Here is a 16,057-nt window from a genome sequence, read left to right on the forward strand (position 1 = left end):
GGTGCATCACCCTGCACATGTCTGTATTGGATCCCATCCTATTCACATCCGCCCACCCTTGTAGCCGGTCTAGGACTGATTGAAGCCCAATGCTACCTTCTAGTGTGCCCACATCTCCCCACATCTTAGTGTCATCAGCAAATTTGAACAGGGTGCTTTTTACCCCCTCATCCAAATCGCTGATGAAGATGTTGAACAGTGCAGGCCCGAGGACCGAGCCCTGCGGAACCCCACTGCCCACGTCCTTCCAGGTTGAGAAGGACCCATCCACTACCACCATCTGGGCACGGCCCTCCAGCCAGTTGGTGACCTAATTGACTGTGTGGGTGTCCACACCACAATCCCCCAGTTTCTTAATGAGAACGGGGTGAGAGACAGTGTCGAATGCCTTTCGGAAGTCCAGGAAGACTATATCCACTTGTACCCCTGCATCTAATGATCTGGTAACCTGATCATAGAAGGCCACCAGGTTGGTCTGACAGGACCTGCCACTGATGAACCCATGTTGGTTGCCCCCTGCATGCAGTCCCCTGCTGGCCCCTCATGGATGTGTGCCAGCATAATTTTCTCAAACAGCTTGCCTAGGATCAAGGTAAGACTAACCTATCCTGGCCTATAGTTTCCTGGGTCCTCCTTCCTCCCTTTTCTGAAGATTGGAACCACATTGGCCCTCTTCCAGTCCTCTGGGACCACACCAGAGCACCATGAGTGCTCATAGAGCCATGCCAGGGGTCCTGCAATGACTTTGGCCAATTCCTTAAGGACTCTAGGGTGGAGATTGTCTGGGCTGGCTGACTTAAACATGTCCAGCCCCTCCAGAAGCCCTCTAACTAGTTCCATGCTAACCTTTGGACCAGGTGTGCCTCCCCTGGGGCCCGAGGGGGGCCCAGAAGGGAGGTGGCTGTTCTGGTCCCTACTTAGGAAGACAGAGGCAAAGAAATTGTTAAACATGTTAGCTTTGTCATCTGGTGTGACGACCAAATTCCCCAACGCATCCTGCAGGGGCCCCACGTTACCCAGGACCTTCTTTTTGCCCCCTATGTATTTAAAAAAGAACTTCTTATTGTCCTTAATCTGAGAAGCTAGTCCTAATTCCATCTTTGCCTTGGCCTTCCTAACTGCCCCCCTACAACCCCGAGCGACTGCAGAATAGTCATCCCTGGTGATGACCCCTTCCTTCCATTGGGTATACGCCTCCTTCTTAGCACATATTAGCACATTACTGCAAAAATTACAAATAGACAGATGAATTCTTTATTGTATCTTTACTCAGCAGTGACAGAGTGAGTGCCTGAAAATCATAGAGCTGCTCAGAGATGTCAAAGTATTAGAAAACATTTAGCAACAAATGGTTATTAAACTGTCAACATCATAGGAAGAGCTCAGAGGTGACTGTATTTCACTTCACTTTCTAATGAGTATCACCATAAGTGTCATTTTAATTAAAAAGCAATCTTACCCAGTGTATGTAACAAAAGATGTTTACTGTGCAAGCTCATTCTATGACAAGTTAATAATTTCAAATTCATTTACCTACTGAAAGAATAGGAACATTACATCTTAGGTAATTAAGAGGTTAAAGACCTTGAGCAGCTCAAAGAATGGGATAACATTTGAAGGTTGTGAGAAAGTAGGACTACTTACAACAAATGTAAGCTTTTAAATGATGTCCACCTTTGGTTTTAACACAGAGTCTTGCTGAACCCCAATTCAGCCATCAGAAATGAGAGCTCATGTGGAGGGATAATACTATATTTGAAGTCATTTATACATGTAGAGGGGAGAGAATTGACTGATAAATAAAATAAAATTCTTGCTTTCCATTTGCAGTTGTTGCTTCCTACTGATTGCCTAAAAGTATGAGACTAAAAGGCCTGACTGTGCAGAGATGGCAAAAGCACCCTCAAGTTCCTTTGACTGCAATGTAAATAGCTATGTGTAAGATGACAAGTGCAAGTGCCAAGAGACTCAGGCCCTAAAGCCAATATTAATAGTTCTGCAGCAACAGAAAAATTTCCAAAGGTCAAGATATTTGCTTCTTATTCGGAGGCTTATTCTTTTTTATACATAACACACACATGAAATATTATTTAGTCTCTGTTAAAACTTGTTACATTTGTTTAAAAAGTATTTTCTTGGAAAATGCCACTTTGTTAAAACTATTTTTTCATTGCGTTATATTGGCTTTGGGGGAAAAATGCAGCTGATTTGGTGGAGGGGAGAGAGGAAGGAAAGAAAAATCTTCATATTGGAACATTTTATTTCAGAATAAAATTGACAACTTAGAAATCTGTTTACATTTTTTCTTAGTAGTTTTAGGTTTATATTAATTGTAACATTTCATAATATTATAGTAGGATGCAACATCATGCTATGCCATTGTTACCACTGAAATATCAGTACATGATATAGCAGAAAATGAATTTTCATATTTTCTGAACCAAATTATTTCTTCTTTATGTGTTAAAGAAATATAGCCTGAAACTTTCAACAAGAACTCACAGTATAAATTAGTGGAGTGGTTTTCAATATTCTTGAAAAAAACACAAGGATCTGGAAAACAGCAGTTTCTTTAATTAGCCATGATATAACATGTCAGTAAGCATGTCCTATTATACAGTACTACTACAAACAGGTAATGAACTAATGTAAAAATCCTGAAAGAAATAAAAGCATAAAAATGCATTTCAAAATGGTGGGTTATGCCAAAATAAGAATGACATTCATTATGCAAAACTGCAGAAAGAAAATGCCAGTTTTTTGGACCATAACGAATAAGCATACAAGCCAATACAGGTATAATTTTTTCAACACATGTTGTGGGGAGTGGATTAGATACCCATATTTCAATATGCACAATTGAATGCTTAAAAATAAAAATAAAAAAAGGACTTGGGAACATAAAACTGAACAAACTTTAGGTACTTAGCTCCAAAATTAAAAACAAAACAAAACACAAAATCCAAACCCCTGCTCAGCAGCTGTCTAACCCTAGAGGTGTTATGAACCTTCATCTGCATATGTAGAAGGCAGAATGGCAGGGCATAAAACAGTCCTGGTCTGAGTAGCTAGGGGTGCATACTAGGGCTGTGCGAAATTTTGATGGCCGTTCCATTTCAACACTGTTTTGACTCATTTCGAGGTTGAAACAGCAAAATTGAAATGAAAAAAGGCCATTGAAATAGCTTCAAAACAAAATGAGGCTAGTCAAAATTTCAGAAGTTGAAACATTTTGACCATAGCACTGGGACTGGGAAGTTAGTCCAGCTTGGCTGACTTCCCATCCCCAGCGCAAGATCCAGCAGGAGGTGGGAAGTCAGCTGAGCTTGGCTGCCTCACATTTCCCCCATGCTAGATCGTATGGGGTGCAGACAGTCAGCCCAGCTGGGCTCCCTCTCCATCTCCTGCACTTGATCATGCCGGGGCCAGGGACGCAGCCCAGCCTGGGTGGTGCAATCCAGTACGGGATATGGTGAGGCAGTCCAGCTGGGAAATCCGCCCAGCTGGGCTGCCTTTTTTTCCCTGGATGGGGTTGGGAACTCCAATGGCAGGCTGAACCACCTCTGATGGCAGGCTGTTCCAGACCTTGGAGGCTCGGACAGTAAAGAAATTCTTCCTTACGTCCAGCCTGAAACTGTCTTGTAGTAGTTTATAACCATTTGATCTTCTCATCCCTTGGGGCACTCTGGTGAACAAACATTCCCCCAGATACTGGTGGTCACCCCGATAAACTTATAGATGGCCATCAGATCACCCCTGAGCCTGTGCTTTTCCAGGGTAAAGAGCCCCATAGCTCTTAGCCTGTCATCATAAGGTTTGTTTTCCTGACCTCTGATCATGCACGTGGCTCTTCTCTGGACTCTCTCAAGCTTCTCCACATCCTTTTTGAATTGTGGAGCCCGAAACCAGATGCAGTACACCAAGGCCGAGAACAAGGGGAGAATGATGTCCTGGGATTTGCTTGATAAGCATCTATGGATGCAAGCCAGCGTTTTGGTCGCTCTACTAGCTGCAGCATCACATTGCAGGTTCATGTTCACCTTGTGGTCAGTGATGACCCCCAAGTCTCTTTTTGTATAGCCCAAGTGCTTACAGCTTGTACCCAAGCCATATATAGATCCAGGAATTATGTGAAACAGTGCTCTATCTAGTAGGTAGGCTCAGAGGAAGACTAATGCACCTGAACAGCATTGAGTTCAGCACAGAACACACTGGCCGTGGCTACACTCTCCAAATGTTGTTAAATTTAAAAAAACATTAGGCATCATTACCAGCTCCAGCAAATTATCAGTTTGTGCATTGTGTCTTTTGTGTATACTGGAGAAACTTACTGATCTAAATGACCAGTCAAATGCCTCTCACTGAACATTTTTTCTTGTATTAGCCTGAAATATACCATTCTGGCAAGCAAAAAAGAATTCAATGGGGAAATTAAGTATGGAAGCTAGACTATTTTTGCTTTAACTTCACAATTATAACGGGATTAATTTGATATGATTTAATATCAATTTTCCTTTCCAAGTTTTCTGAACACTGTAGGAAACTACACTTTTCATCTTTCTTATATGCCTGTCTAATCAAATGGCTTATGGTGGAAGTATTTTAAGAAATAATATTGTCAAATGGAGTAGTATACTCCTTTAATTTTGGACATAGATGCAAAAGTTCTTTAAGCAGGGAAAATGCCTTCATTTATTTTTGTGTCCAGCATATAATAAATGTTATTGGTAATGAAATAAAATAGTAATAATAGACAAGAAATTAATTAAAATTACCACTAAATAAATATTAAAAGTAACAGTACTCTATTTTACAAAACTACCATTATATTCTTTCTTCTACCACAAGCTAGTCCCTTGCACCATCTTTCTAATAACTACATTGTTCATAGAATGACCATTGTGCTACTCTAAGTGTTATTTTTTAGCTTGATCTGAAGTTTTCATTTCTTTTCTCAGTCAAAAACTTTGAAAAGCAAATGTTAAATTTCACTGTGACCTTTTGAGAAAAAAGAACCTGTGAAAGTGGGTGATGCACTTTCATAAGAAGAAAGACACAGGCATTTGTCTGTTAGTGTAGTTGTCTTTGCTGACTGATAAATAAATAATAATAAAAACCCCTGTAAATGCACCCTCTTCTGTAGCATTGCTCATAAACAGTAACAATAAGAATTACAAAAAGATTGTAACTACTTGCTGCAATGCAGCATACTATTCAACATTTAATATTTGATGTTCATAGATTTCATATATTTTGGGGGTCAGAAGATTATCAAGTCTGACCCCCTGCCCTGGGTAGGAAAAAGTGCTAGGGTCAGACGAGCCCAGCCAGGTGTTTGTCTGGTCTTCTCTTAAAAACCTCCAAGGTAGGGGACAGTGCCATCTCACTTGGAAGCCCATTCTAGATGCTGGTTATCCTTACCATGAAGAAGTTTTTACTAGTCTAAATCTGCTTTCTGTCAGTTTGTGGCCATTGTTTCTGGTTACTCCAAGGGTTGCCCTGATAAACAGAGCATCTCCTATCCCTTGCTGCTCCCCACAACCCTGACAAATTTGTAGATGGCTGCTAGATTACTTCTCAGCCTTCTCTTATGGAGGCTGAAGAGATCCAGGTCCCTCAATCTCTCCTCATGGGACCTTACCTACAGACCCTTAACCATATAAGTGGCTCTCCTGTGGACCCTCTCAAGGTTATCCACTTCCCTCTTTAAGCACGGTGCCCAAAACGGGATGGAGTATTCCAGCTGTGGCCTGACCAGTGCTGCATAGAGGGGAGGCATCACCTCCATAGACCTGCTCATGATGTACGTGTTAATGCATGATAGTGTGCAGTTAGAGTGTTGATACTGTCTCACCACACCCAGGAAAATTCATAATGTTGAAATTGTGCTGACTCAGATTTTGTCAAGATACAGTTATTTCTTTTTCTGATTTAAAGCATAGCTTATAAAATTTGGATTACTACATGGCCTGTGATAAATTAATGTATATAGCCTTAATATATAAGGGGTGCATTGATAGAGATTTTTTAGGCTGATACTGATGGCCAATTCTTAATGAGACATGTTGGGCGATACTGATCTGATTGCTGATGTGGAAGAAATCAGACTTTGCCTTGTGGTTGAATCAGAACTGGCAGAGGCAGCTTTTCTTTATTTAAGGCTATACTGTGATCACAGGGAGAATTCCATACAGCAAGGGGAATCACCCACTTGTCTGTTTCAAAGGATTTCTCAGACTCTTTAAGGTTACAAGTGTATTTATACTTAAGACAGAGAAAGAGATTAAAAATACACCTTGGAGAAACAAAACAATAGTAAATTACACAGAAACTTAGAAAGTTTACTTAAACTATCTATGCATAGGCAAGATATCAAGATAACCCAAGGAATGCAGGAATGCGGATTCCTTATCTCAGAACATTTGAATTAAGCAGTATCAGTATGTCTGGTCTTTGTCTATTCTTCTAGTCAAGTAAGCCAAATACTTCTACACTGATATGTAGCCAGGCACCTTGGAGAGCAGTGTCTGCCTGGTAAGTCTGTTGTGGGGGAAGGGGTGAAGGAGGAGGGAAGGCACATGGGAGAGCGGGGGTGTCAGGACCCCAGGTGACAGCAGCCCAGTTTTGCCTGAGGCACACACCCCTGGTCCAGGGTGGGCCGGGCCTGTGCCATATGGCACAGGTGGCGCTGGGTCTCAGGTGGCTGGGACCATGCTGTGCTGTGCCGTGCCACTCCATAGAGGGCTGTGCCAGCAGCAGGCTCTGAGTGCCTGACACCTTCTACAGAGGGGACTACACCTTCTAAACCTTCTACAGAGGGGGCTGTGCACCACGTGGAGGATCCACCCCTCCCTAGCAGTTTCCCCCACCCCCACACACAATCTCCTCTACCCCATAATCTTCCTTACCCCCACATCCCTACTTACTGGGGATGGCACCTGGGTCTGGGTCATTATTGCAGCTTTTCCCCATTCCGATTTGCCACATCAATCTAACGCAGCATGCTGGAGTAACAGGGGAAGTGGCTAGGCATAGAAATGCTTTGGCCAGGTGCCAAAGCATCTCCTTGGAGGACCCAGCCTCCGGTTGCTTCTGGTCACACTCCAGGAGTGTGCCCTGGGCTACCCTCCCCCCCCGCCCCGAGGGTTTTGTTTTTCTTTTTTGATACTGGGATTTCCCAGTATCAAATTTAGAGTCTGCACTGCTCAAACTGCTTTGAGTGCACAACAGGCATGTGTGCACTCATCTGGACCCGCCCCCTGGGAGCAAATATGCACCCAACAGATGCATGTTCACATGTATGCCAGGGGAAAGTTGAATGCCCCCAAATTTTCTGTGAAGAAAATTCAGGCACATTAATTGCATATGTAAATGTGCCCATTGAGATGTACACTACAAGAATCATGTGAGATTACAAAGAGGGATACTTGTAGATAAGTATTTTACATGTAAGATTAAGACAAATTAATAAGTATTCACAGAATCATTTGTGAAATTAATGATTTGCTATGTAGCTAAAAAGCCTTATTTCTGGAAATTGTTTATTATTAAAATGATTATTAAATCCTATATATCACCAAGCATTAAAAATAGACAGAAAAAATACACCCATAGGCAAACAAATGCATTGTTTGTGTACAAATCTCCTGTACAAATTTTTCCTTTAGTGCACAGATTTTCTGAGCCCTTGATTATACTGATTTTCATTTATTCTGGTGATGTGGCCTATGGTAGTGATAAAAGATAATCTTTCACGCTTCTTTTTCTGCTTTATCTTTTTCCTGTGTTGCTGGCTGATAAATTTTAAAATTCCTGTGAGGTATACTAATGGAGAAGCAGGTTTAGCAGTCAGGGGTGTCAGTGTTACAAACTAAAGAATACCAGTGGAAATCTATATATCAAATGTTTTGCTACAAATGAAACACAATCTATTCATGTAAAATCTGCCTTCAAGTTACTATATTTCAGGTGTTTGTCTCTGATGCTTTCATGTCACTGGCCTACTTAGGTGAAGTGTTTCCCCACAATTCTCTTGAGCTCATGTAAACCAATCCTATCAGAGTGTTTTATGAAAGGGATATTGAGTTCTTGGTTGTAAAGAGGAAAATCTAATTAAACCCTGAGAAAATACTTGTCATTCTGACTTCCTGTAGGAGTCATAATGTCCGATTCCTCTATAACTTACAAGACTGAGCTAAAGATAACTTTCAAGGAAAATCCTATTGCACTTGTCTCTTTCTCCCCAAGTTGTGAAGTCTTATGGTAGGCTTGTAGCAAATACAATTATGCTAATAACTAATAAAATGAATACATAGCTTTCCCCCCTCCCTCTCTTTACACTAATTGATTTAGTAACAAAAGTAATACATGTTTTCTACAGGGTGACACCAGACACTTTTTCCCCCCCAAAAGTGAAAAGCAGCAAATTTTACTTTTGTAGCATTTCATGAAGTTTTTTCAACTGGTAGGCAGACTTTGACTCAAGTACGCAGGGTTCAAGCCTTAACACTTGTCAACCTCAGAAAACAAACATCAATAAAAAACCCACTGCAGATAGGATGGCACCAAGGAGACACAGAGCAAGAGAAAAGAAGAAGGTCAAGAAACAGATATTTTTGTCACCACATGACCTAGACCTATGGTGACCATTATTTCTGAGAGTGGCAGTAGCTGCTACATCATAGATTTCAGTAAATAAGAAGGACAATAGTTCACTTTGGTGAACTAAGCTGAGAAACAAGGGTTAGAAACAACTACAGAGACAAATGTTGAGATGCAGAAGAGAAAGCATTAACTTACAAGGCTCTCTCAGGAAAAATACACTCAAGCAAAACAAAACAAAATCAACACTCTTTGGAGTCTCTAGAAGAGAAAAACAATTCTATTTTTCTTTCTACAGGGGGAGAGAGGGTTGCAAGTCATATATGAAATGATCAGGTATACTTCATTTTTAAAGCTCTGCTGTTACAATATTTTATAGGGTTTTTAATTTTTTTCTTAGAAAACTAGACAATCCAATTTAGATAATAAACACAGAACTTTTGAATCTATACCATCCTATAGATAATCAGGCCTAAGGTATAGTAGTGTCTACTGGTTCCTCAAGTTGTTTTAATTTTAATATTTGCATCATCCTTATGAAAAGTATTGCAATTGTTTAACTAGTCTGACTCATAAATATAGGATTATCTATCAACCCAATATCTTCAAATTCAGTCCTTGTCTTCAAATTCATATTTATTTGATCAAGGTCCTTTTCAAGGGGCACATTTTCATTAAAAAGAAAAATCATCAGTGAAATCAGAGAAATCCTTGAAAAATAAACAAATAAACAGAGTTCTGACAAATGAAGAGCTTTCATTGGTCCTTACAAATGATGTTAGTATATCTTTGCATCTTTTATTTCCAGGCATCCTTCTTTAGAATGAAGGCTGAAGTATATGTATATTTCTGCACATCCGTTAGTTCTTCCAGCTTCCATTCACTGAATACAGAAATCATGTAACTTAATGGAGGGAGTAACTTTCTCTATTGTATTTATTTTCTGTTCTCATCTATGCTCTTTTGCATTTTAAGAAATATCCACATTTTCCCTACAGTGAACAAAAAGAAATTAAATTTGCCTTTGGTTAATTACTTCACTTTAGAAGCAGAAACCTTTCAAAACTATTGATAGAAGCTTAAGGGTTTTAGTGGATGCTAAATACTTTGCCAAATTATAATTCATTTTTTCCTGCTTTTTTAAGAAGAATGAACCCAGAACAGTTCCAGGCTTTAGGACATGCTACCAATGTCTGGAGTATAATGTTTTAGACCAACTGTTTTCTCTTCACTAAATTTAATGGATGACCTCCTATTGATTTCAGTTATATCATGATCAGGCTTTTGGGCTTGATCCAACAAAGCTTTTATGTCATTTCAGTATGAAAGATCATGAAACTATGCAGAATATCTTCTTCTATATAGTAGAAAGCTATCAGACTTCTGTCAGGATTATCCTCACTTTCTTGCCACCACTCAGGCAACTCAGTTTATAATATGGATCTATTCTGTTTTCTTACCATGCTCATCACCATGGTATCCAAATACCTATTCAACAACATAATGGAAAAAGTATGTAGTTATGTAATGCAATTAGTTTACTGTATTACAACATAAGGTATTTGGAATGTTTTTTCCTCTCTTAGATCAGACACATGTTCCATTAAAGAGTAGACACCTGACTGAAATTTTTTGTGATGGGGAAAGAAATAGGGACAAAGGGCAGAGTACATATAAAAACTGTAAAGCTGATAGGTAATCCTGTTTCCTGGCATTACTACATGATGTTTGATATTTTGGCATACTACTAGGACACATGTGGAGAGTGTTTCAACAGCTGGTGAGAGTTACTTATCATGACCCCACTGCTGCTCACGATCAGTTGTTGGCAGTTTCGATACACGAAGCTATTTTTGTCCTCCAAGCATGAAGATAAAACTAATATTGTTTTTCCTGGCACTGGGCTTCAAGAGCTAATAAAACTATGCCTTAGCAGGAAGAAAAAACATAACAAGTTTAGTTGATTAAATATGCAAGAAAAACAAAAGTCAAGCAAACCACAAAAGGACCAGAATAGGCGCTTTAACACAAAGGTTCCTCCTGCATTAGAGTCCCACGTGGAAGAGGATCGCCAGAGCTGGGACCGGCCACAGACTCAATTATAGCTGCTTCTAGATGTGCCACTGATGCAGGATTAGTAGGCTCTTTGCTAATGGTGAAATATTCCAATGAACCTCCACTCCCAAAGTACCTCTATCTAAAGGGGCCAGAGGCACATTTGCCTGTAGCCTAGTTATGCCAAGAAAGAGCTCACATAGAGCAGAAGAATGCTCTACAGAGATGACAAACATGTGGCTGGAAGTTCAGTAGTGGAGCTAGAGGTGATAGCTTTAACTCTTGGGGTTGCCAGGGTTGCTGTGTTGGCAGGGCCATCATGAAGGAAGTTATGAAGGAATGCCACCACCATTTACCGTACTACCAGAGTTGGGACAATTGAACCTGAGGGCCAAATGAGTTTGACATCCCTGCTCTACTAGAAACTACATGGCCAAATTATGCAGGTATTCAAGAGCTAGAATAGATTACAGATTCTGACTCCATCAAATTTTTGAGCATGATTTCATATGTAGGTTGTCTCACTACAATTCCAGTGCCAATGTATACTGGTTAATGAGTAATCATAACAGAAAAAAATTAAAATCCCTTATCCATTATGTTTGAAATTATTATGAAATTAATACAGAAAAAAATGCAGCACAGTTACAGATGCAGTGCAGTGACAGCCCATTTGTTTTGTGGATGGATACCCATCTGATGTCAGTGATCCAAATTATGGGTTACACATGCTTTTAAGTCATGTGAATTTAAAGTGTGTACAGAAGTTCTCTGAACATGTTTTATAGCACTATAAAGTTACAGCACTCTTAAACATGACCGTAGTGCAGTGTTTGTTGGAGGTGGGAGGGGGCCACTGAGCATCTTTTTGCTTTCCATGATAGGAGGCAGGGAGTGTTCCACAGCCTTCTGGGGCTTCTCCACTGCTCAGAAATTTGAGTGGGATACAGACGTTATGTAAAGCGCTGTAGGTTGCTAAAGTGCTGTAAAATACAGAGCTTCAAATGTAATACCTCATTTAACAAAGGTTAATTTAAGGTGCTGTACCCATTTTTAAAGCACTGTAAAGCCATGCATTGCTGTTAAGTCACAGCAATAAAGCACTTGAAATGGTGAAAAAAGCAACTTCGGTACACACCTTAGTCACTTGTGTTCCTATTCCTAGTTCTAAGTCTGTAAAGCAGACTAAGATACTTATGTCTCCATCCTCCTGGGGTATGTGCAAATCCAGATATCCCAGAATCTAGGACTAGTCCCTCAGATCTCCTGATCTGAGCAGTCTGTGGAACTATTGGCACATGGTTCTCCAGGCTTCTACTTGGCTGTAAGAACTACCATTTCTAGTTTAACCCCATTGGGATCAATGGGGTAAGAAAGCCAAGAATGTAAGGCTTAGCAAAAGAATTTCTTAAGCACAGTAACTTTGTCTTTAAAAAGAATTAGACAGAAATCCTTGCAAAATAAACAAACAAACAGTTCTGATCCAGGCCCTTCTCTACCTTTTCTCTTTCCAGTCTGCCCTGACCCCATAGGAGGTCTATAGTCTTAGCATTTCAGGCTAAAGCCCCTCTTGCCTTCTCTTTCTTCAGCTAGGTGTTGTGTGTAGGTTTTTTTGCATGACTGTTGACATGCCTTTCCTCATGCAAGAAATCCCCACAACCCTTAAATACATGCACCTAGACTGAGAATCTGCAGCAGCTCTGTGGGAAACAATGATTTTACAGGGCTGCATCAGCAGCCAAGAGATTGCTCAATTGCTCTGTGATAGCCCTTCAACAAGACAACAAGCATCTTTCCTGGGCAGGGTAAGTTCCTGGAATATATCACATACTAAACTTGCCTTGGGCAAGCTTTGCATGTCTGACACATAGGACAAAATTGAGATTACAATAGAAAATTGATTTATGATTTGGTGCAGATTCTGTCATAGCCATTATGCAAAGAAGTGGTGTTTATCTGCCATAGGATTTTCTTTTTAAGCATAAGAAGCAAACTCAATAAGATAAGACAAGATGCTTCGAAAAGGAGAAAAAGGTGAGTGAGTAGCCCTTTTGTATTTTCGTGATGTAGAAAGATTAAGTTTTGTCAGAAAAAGATTCAAAGCCAATAAAACATTAAAAGCATTTGTTCTTGTAGTAAAGTATAGTGAATTTTTTTGGAAGACTGATGGCGCAGCTACATGAGATGTGTTAATGCTCATTAGCCTAAATTAATGCACATTATGGGCTTGTGTCTACATGTGCACAGACTTCTTGTGTATTAACTTAGGATAATCATGCCAAAATTTAGGTTATCCAAATGCAGGTATCAAATATAGGCACGATTAGTTAATATGCATTAACGCACATGTAAATACAACCCGGCACTAAGTTTAGTGTCCGGTCTGCCCTATCACTAGGGGGTTGGCCTGAGCCCAGCCCCAGGAAACATCTAGGGGTCGGTGTGCTGGACATCCGCCATGGGACCCTGCCCCCTAGCTCCCCCCCTCACCTATTCTGAGCTAGAAGATCCAAAATAATGTAAAGAGTTTTCCCCTGCCCACTTGTAAGCAGGTTTTTTATAGTTGGCGGGTATTGTGGGTGGTGGAGGGGCTCTGTTGGTTGAGGAGGGAGGGATGGGGATGAATGGTGTAAGGATTTCATAGATTTCATACACATTAAGGCTGGAAGAGACCTCATAAGATCATGGGGTCCAGACCCTTGCCCAAAAGACAGGAAGTCAGCTAGGGTCAAAGAATCTGGGAAGAGAAGCATCCAAATGTTTCTTAAAAGTGGCCAAAATAGGTATTTGCACCACCTCTGGGGGGAGTCTATTCCAGGCCTTGAGGGCTTGGACAGTAAAGAATTTTTTCCTTACGTTCAGCCTATAATGGTCTTGCAGGAGGTTGTGACTATTGAAACTTGGCATCCTTTGGGGTGCTCTGGTCAGCAGGCATACCCCCAGATCCTGATGTACTTATAGGCTACCACCAAGTCACCCGAGCCTGCACTTCTCCATGCTGAAGAGTCCCATGGCTTGCAACCTTTTTCCATTATGCTTGTTCTCTTGTCCTCTGATCAAGCATGTGGCACTCCTCTGGACTCTTTCAAGCTTCTCCACATCCTGCCATAATTGTGGAGCCCAGAATTGGATGAGTACTCCAGCTGCAGCCTCACCAAGGCTGAATACAGCAGGAGGATGACATCCTGGGTCTTGCTTGTGATACATAGTTTCATAGTTGGTAGGGTCAGAAGGGGCCTGAACAGATCATCAAGTCTGACCCCCTGCCATGGCAGGAAAGAGTACTGGGGTCAAATAATCCCGGCAAGGTGTTCATCTAGCCTCCTCTTAAAGACCCCAAGGGTAGGAGCCAGCACCACTTCTCTTGGAAGTTGGTTCCAGACCCTAGCCACTGTGACAGTGAAGTAGCACCTCCTGATGTCTAGTCTGAATCTACCCTCTGCCAGCTTGTGACTTATTTCTAGTCACTCCTGGTAGTGCTCAGGGGAACAGGGACTCCCCCAATGCCTGCTGGTCCCCTCTGACTAGTTTGTAAGAGGCCACTAGATCCCCCCCCAGCCTTCTCTTGTGGAGGCTGAACAGGTTCAGGTCCCGTAGCCTGGCCTCGTAGGGCCTGCCCTGCTGACCCCTGATCATGCGAGTGGCCCTCCTCTGGACCCTCTCCTTGTTTTCCACATCCCTCCTGAACTGTGGCACCCAGAACTGAATGCAGTACTCCAACTGCAGCCTGACCAGTGTCACAGAGGGGGAGGATCACCTCCTTGGACCTGCTTGAGATGCATCTGTGCATGCATGACAACATACGGTTGACCTTCCTGACCGCATCCCCACACTGTTGGCCATGTTCATTTTGGCATCAATAATGACTCCAAGATTCTTTTCTGCCTTTGCACTCACGAGAAGGGAGTTCTCCAGTCTGTAGGTATGCTGCTGATTCTTCCTCCCCAGGTGCAGTACCTTGCACTTATCAGTGTTGAATCCCATCCTTTTCTCATCCACCCAGCCCTGTAATCCATCTAGGCCTGATTGAAGCCTATTCCTCCCTTCTAGCGTGCCCACTTCCCCCCACATCTTAGTATCATCTGCGAATTTGAACAGGGTGCTTTTTACCCCCTCACCCAAGTCTCTGATGAAGATGTTGAACAGTGCAGGCCTGAGAACCGAGCCCTGGGGGACCCCACTGCCCGCACCCCTCCAGGTCGAATAAGACCCATCCACCACCACTCTCTGGGTGTGGCCCTCCAGCCAATTAGTGACCCATTTGACTGTGTAGGTGTTGACACCACAATCCCCTAGTTTTTTAATGAGAATGGGGTGAGAGAGTGTCGAAGGCCTTCCTAAAGCCCAGAAAGACTACTGCACTGCTACCCCTGCATCTAAGGGTTTTGTGACCTGGTCATAGAAGGCCACCAGGTTGGTCTGACAGGACCTGCCTCTAATGAACCCGTGTTGGTTGCCTCCAAACATAATCTCCCCTGCTGGCCCTTCATGGACATGCGCCAGGATAATTCTCTTAACCAGGATCAAGGTAAGACTAACTGGCTTGTAGTTTCCTGTGTCCTCTTTCCTCCTTTTGAAAATGGGAGCCACATTGGCCCTTTTCCAGTCCCTCTGGCACCACACCAGAGCACCACGGGTGCTCATAAAGCCATACGAGGTATGCCGCAATGTCCTTTGCTAATTTGGTAGATGCAAGACAGAGTTTTGTTCACTCTGCCTACTGTAATATCACATTGGTGGCTCATGTTCATCTCGTGGTCAATCGTGACCCCCAAGTCTCTTTTGGTCACGGTGGTAGCAAGTGTAGCACTGCTGAGCCTATAAGTGTGATGTAGGTCCCCCCCCCCACCCCCGGGTGGAGCACCTTGCATTTCTCCATATTTAATGCCATCAAGTTTTCATCCACTCATCTTGCAGGCCTATCAAGGCTGGTCTGAATCACCAGCCTATCCTCAAGTGTGGACACTCTTCCCCAAAGTTTGATGTTGTCAGTGAACTTAGCCAGTCCACTTCTGACACCTCAGACCTGTATTCTTCAATGTCTACATAAATGATCTGGACCTTGAATGGAGCCTTGGGGGGACACCACTGGTCACTGAGTGCCATGTTGATTCATTCCTTCAACTACCACTCTCTGGATCCAACATCAGAGCCAGTTCCCCAATCATCAGACTATAGTGTAGTCGAAGCCACAGTTGCCCAATTTTTCTATGAGGACTTCATAGGACATGAGGTCAAAGGCTTTTTTAAAAATTCTGAATATATATGAAACTCAAAATAGGAAAAGAGCCAGTGTGGTCCCTATCTTCAAGAAAAGGAGGAGGGAGGAGACGGAACTATAGACCAATCAGTCTGACGTCCATCGCTGGAAAAATCCTGGAGAAAATTGTCAAAAAATCCA

Source organism: Crocodylus siamensis, chromosome 3 (genome assembly GCF_052110815.1).
Source record: "Crocodylus siamensis isolate JL-2025a chromosome 3, ASM5211081v1, whole genome shotgun sequence".
NCBI classification, from domain to species: Eukaryota; Metazoa; Chordata; order Crocodylia; family Crocodylidae; genus Crocodylus; species Crocodylus siamensis.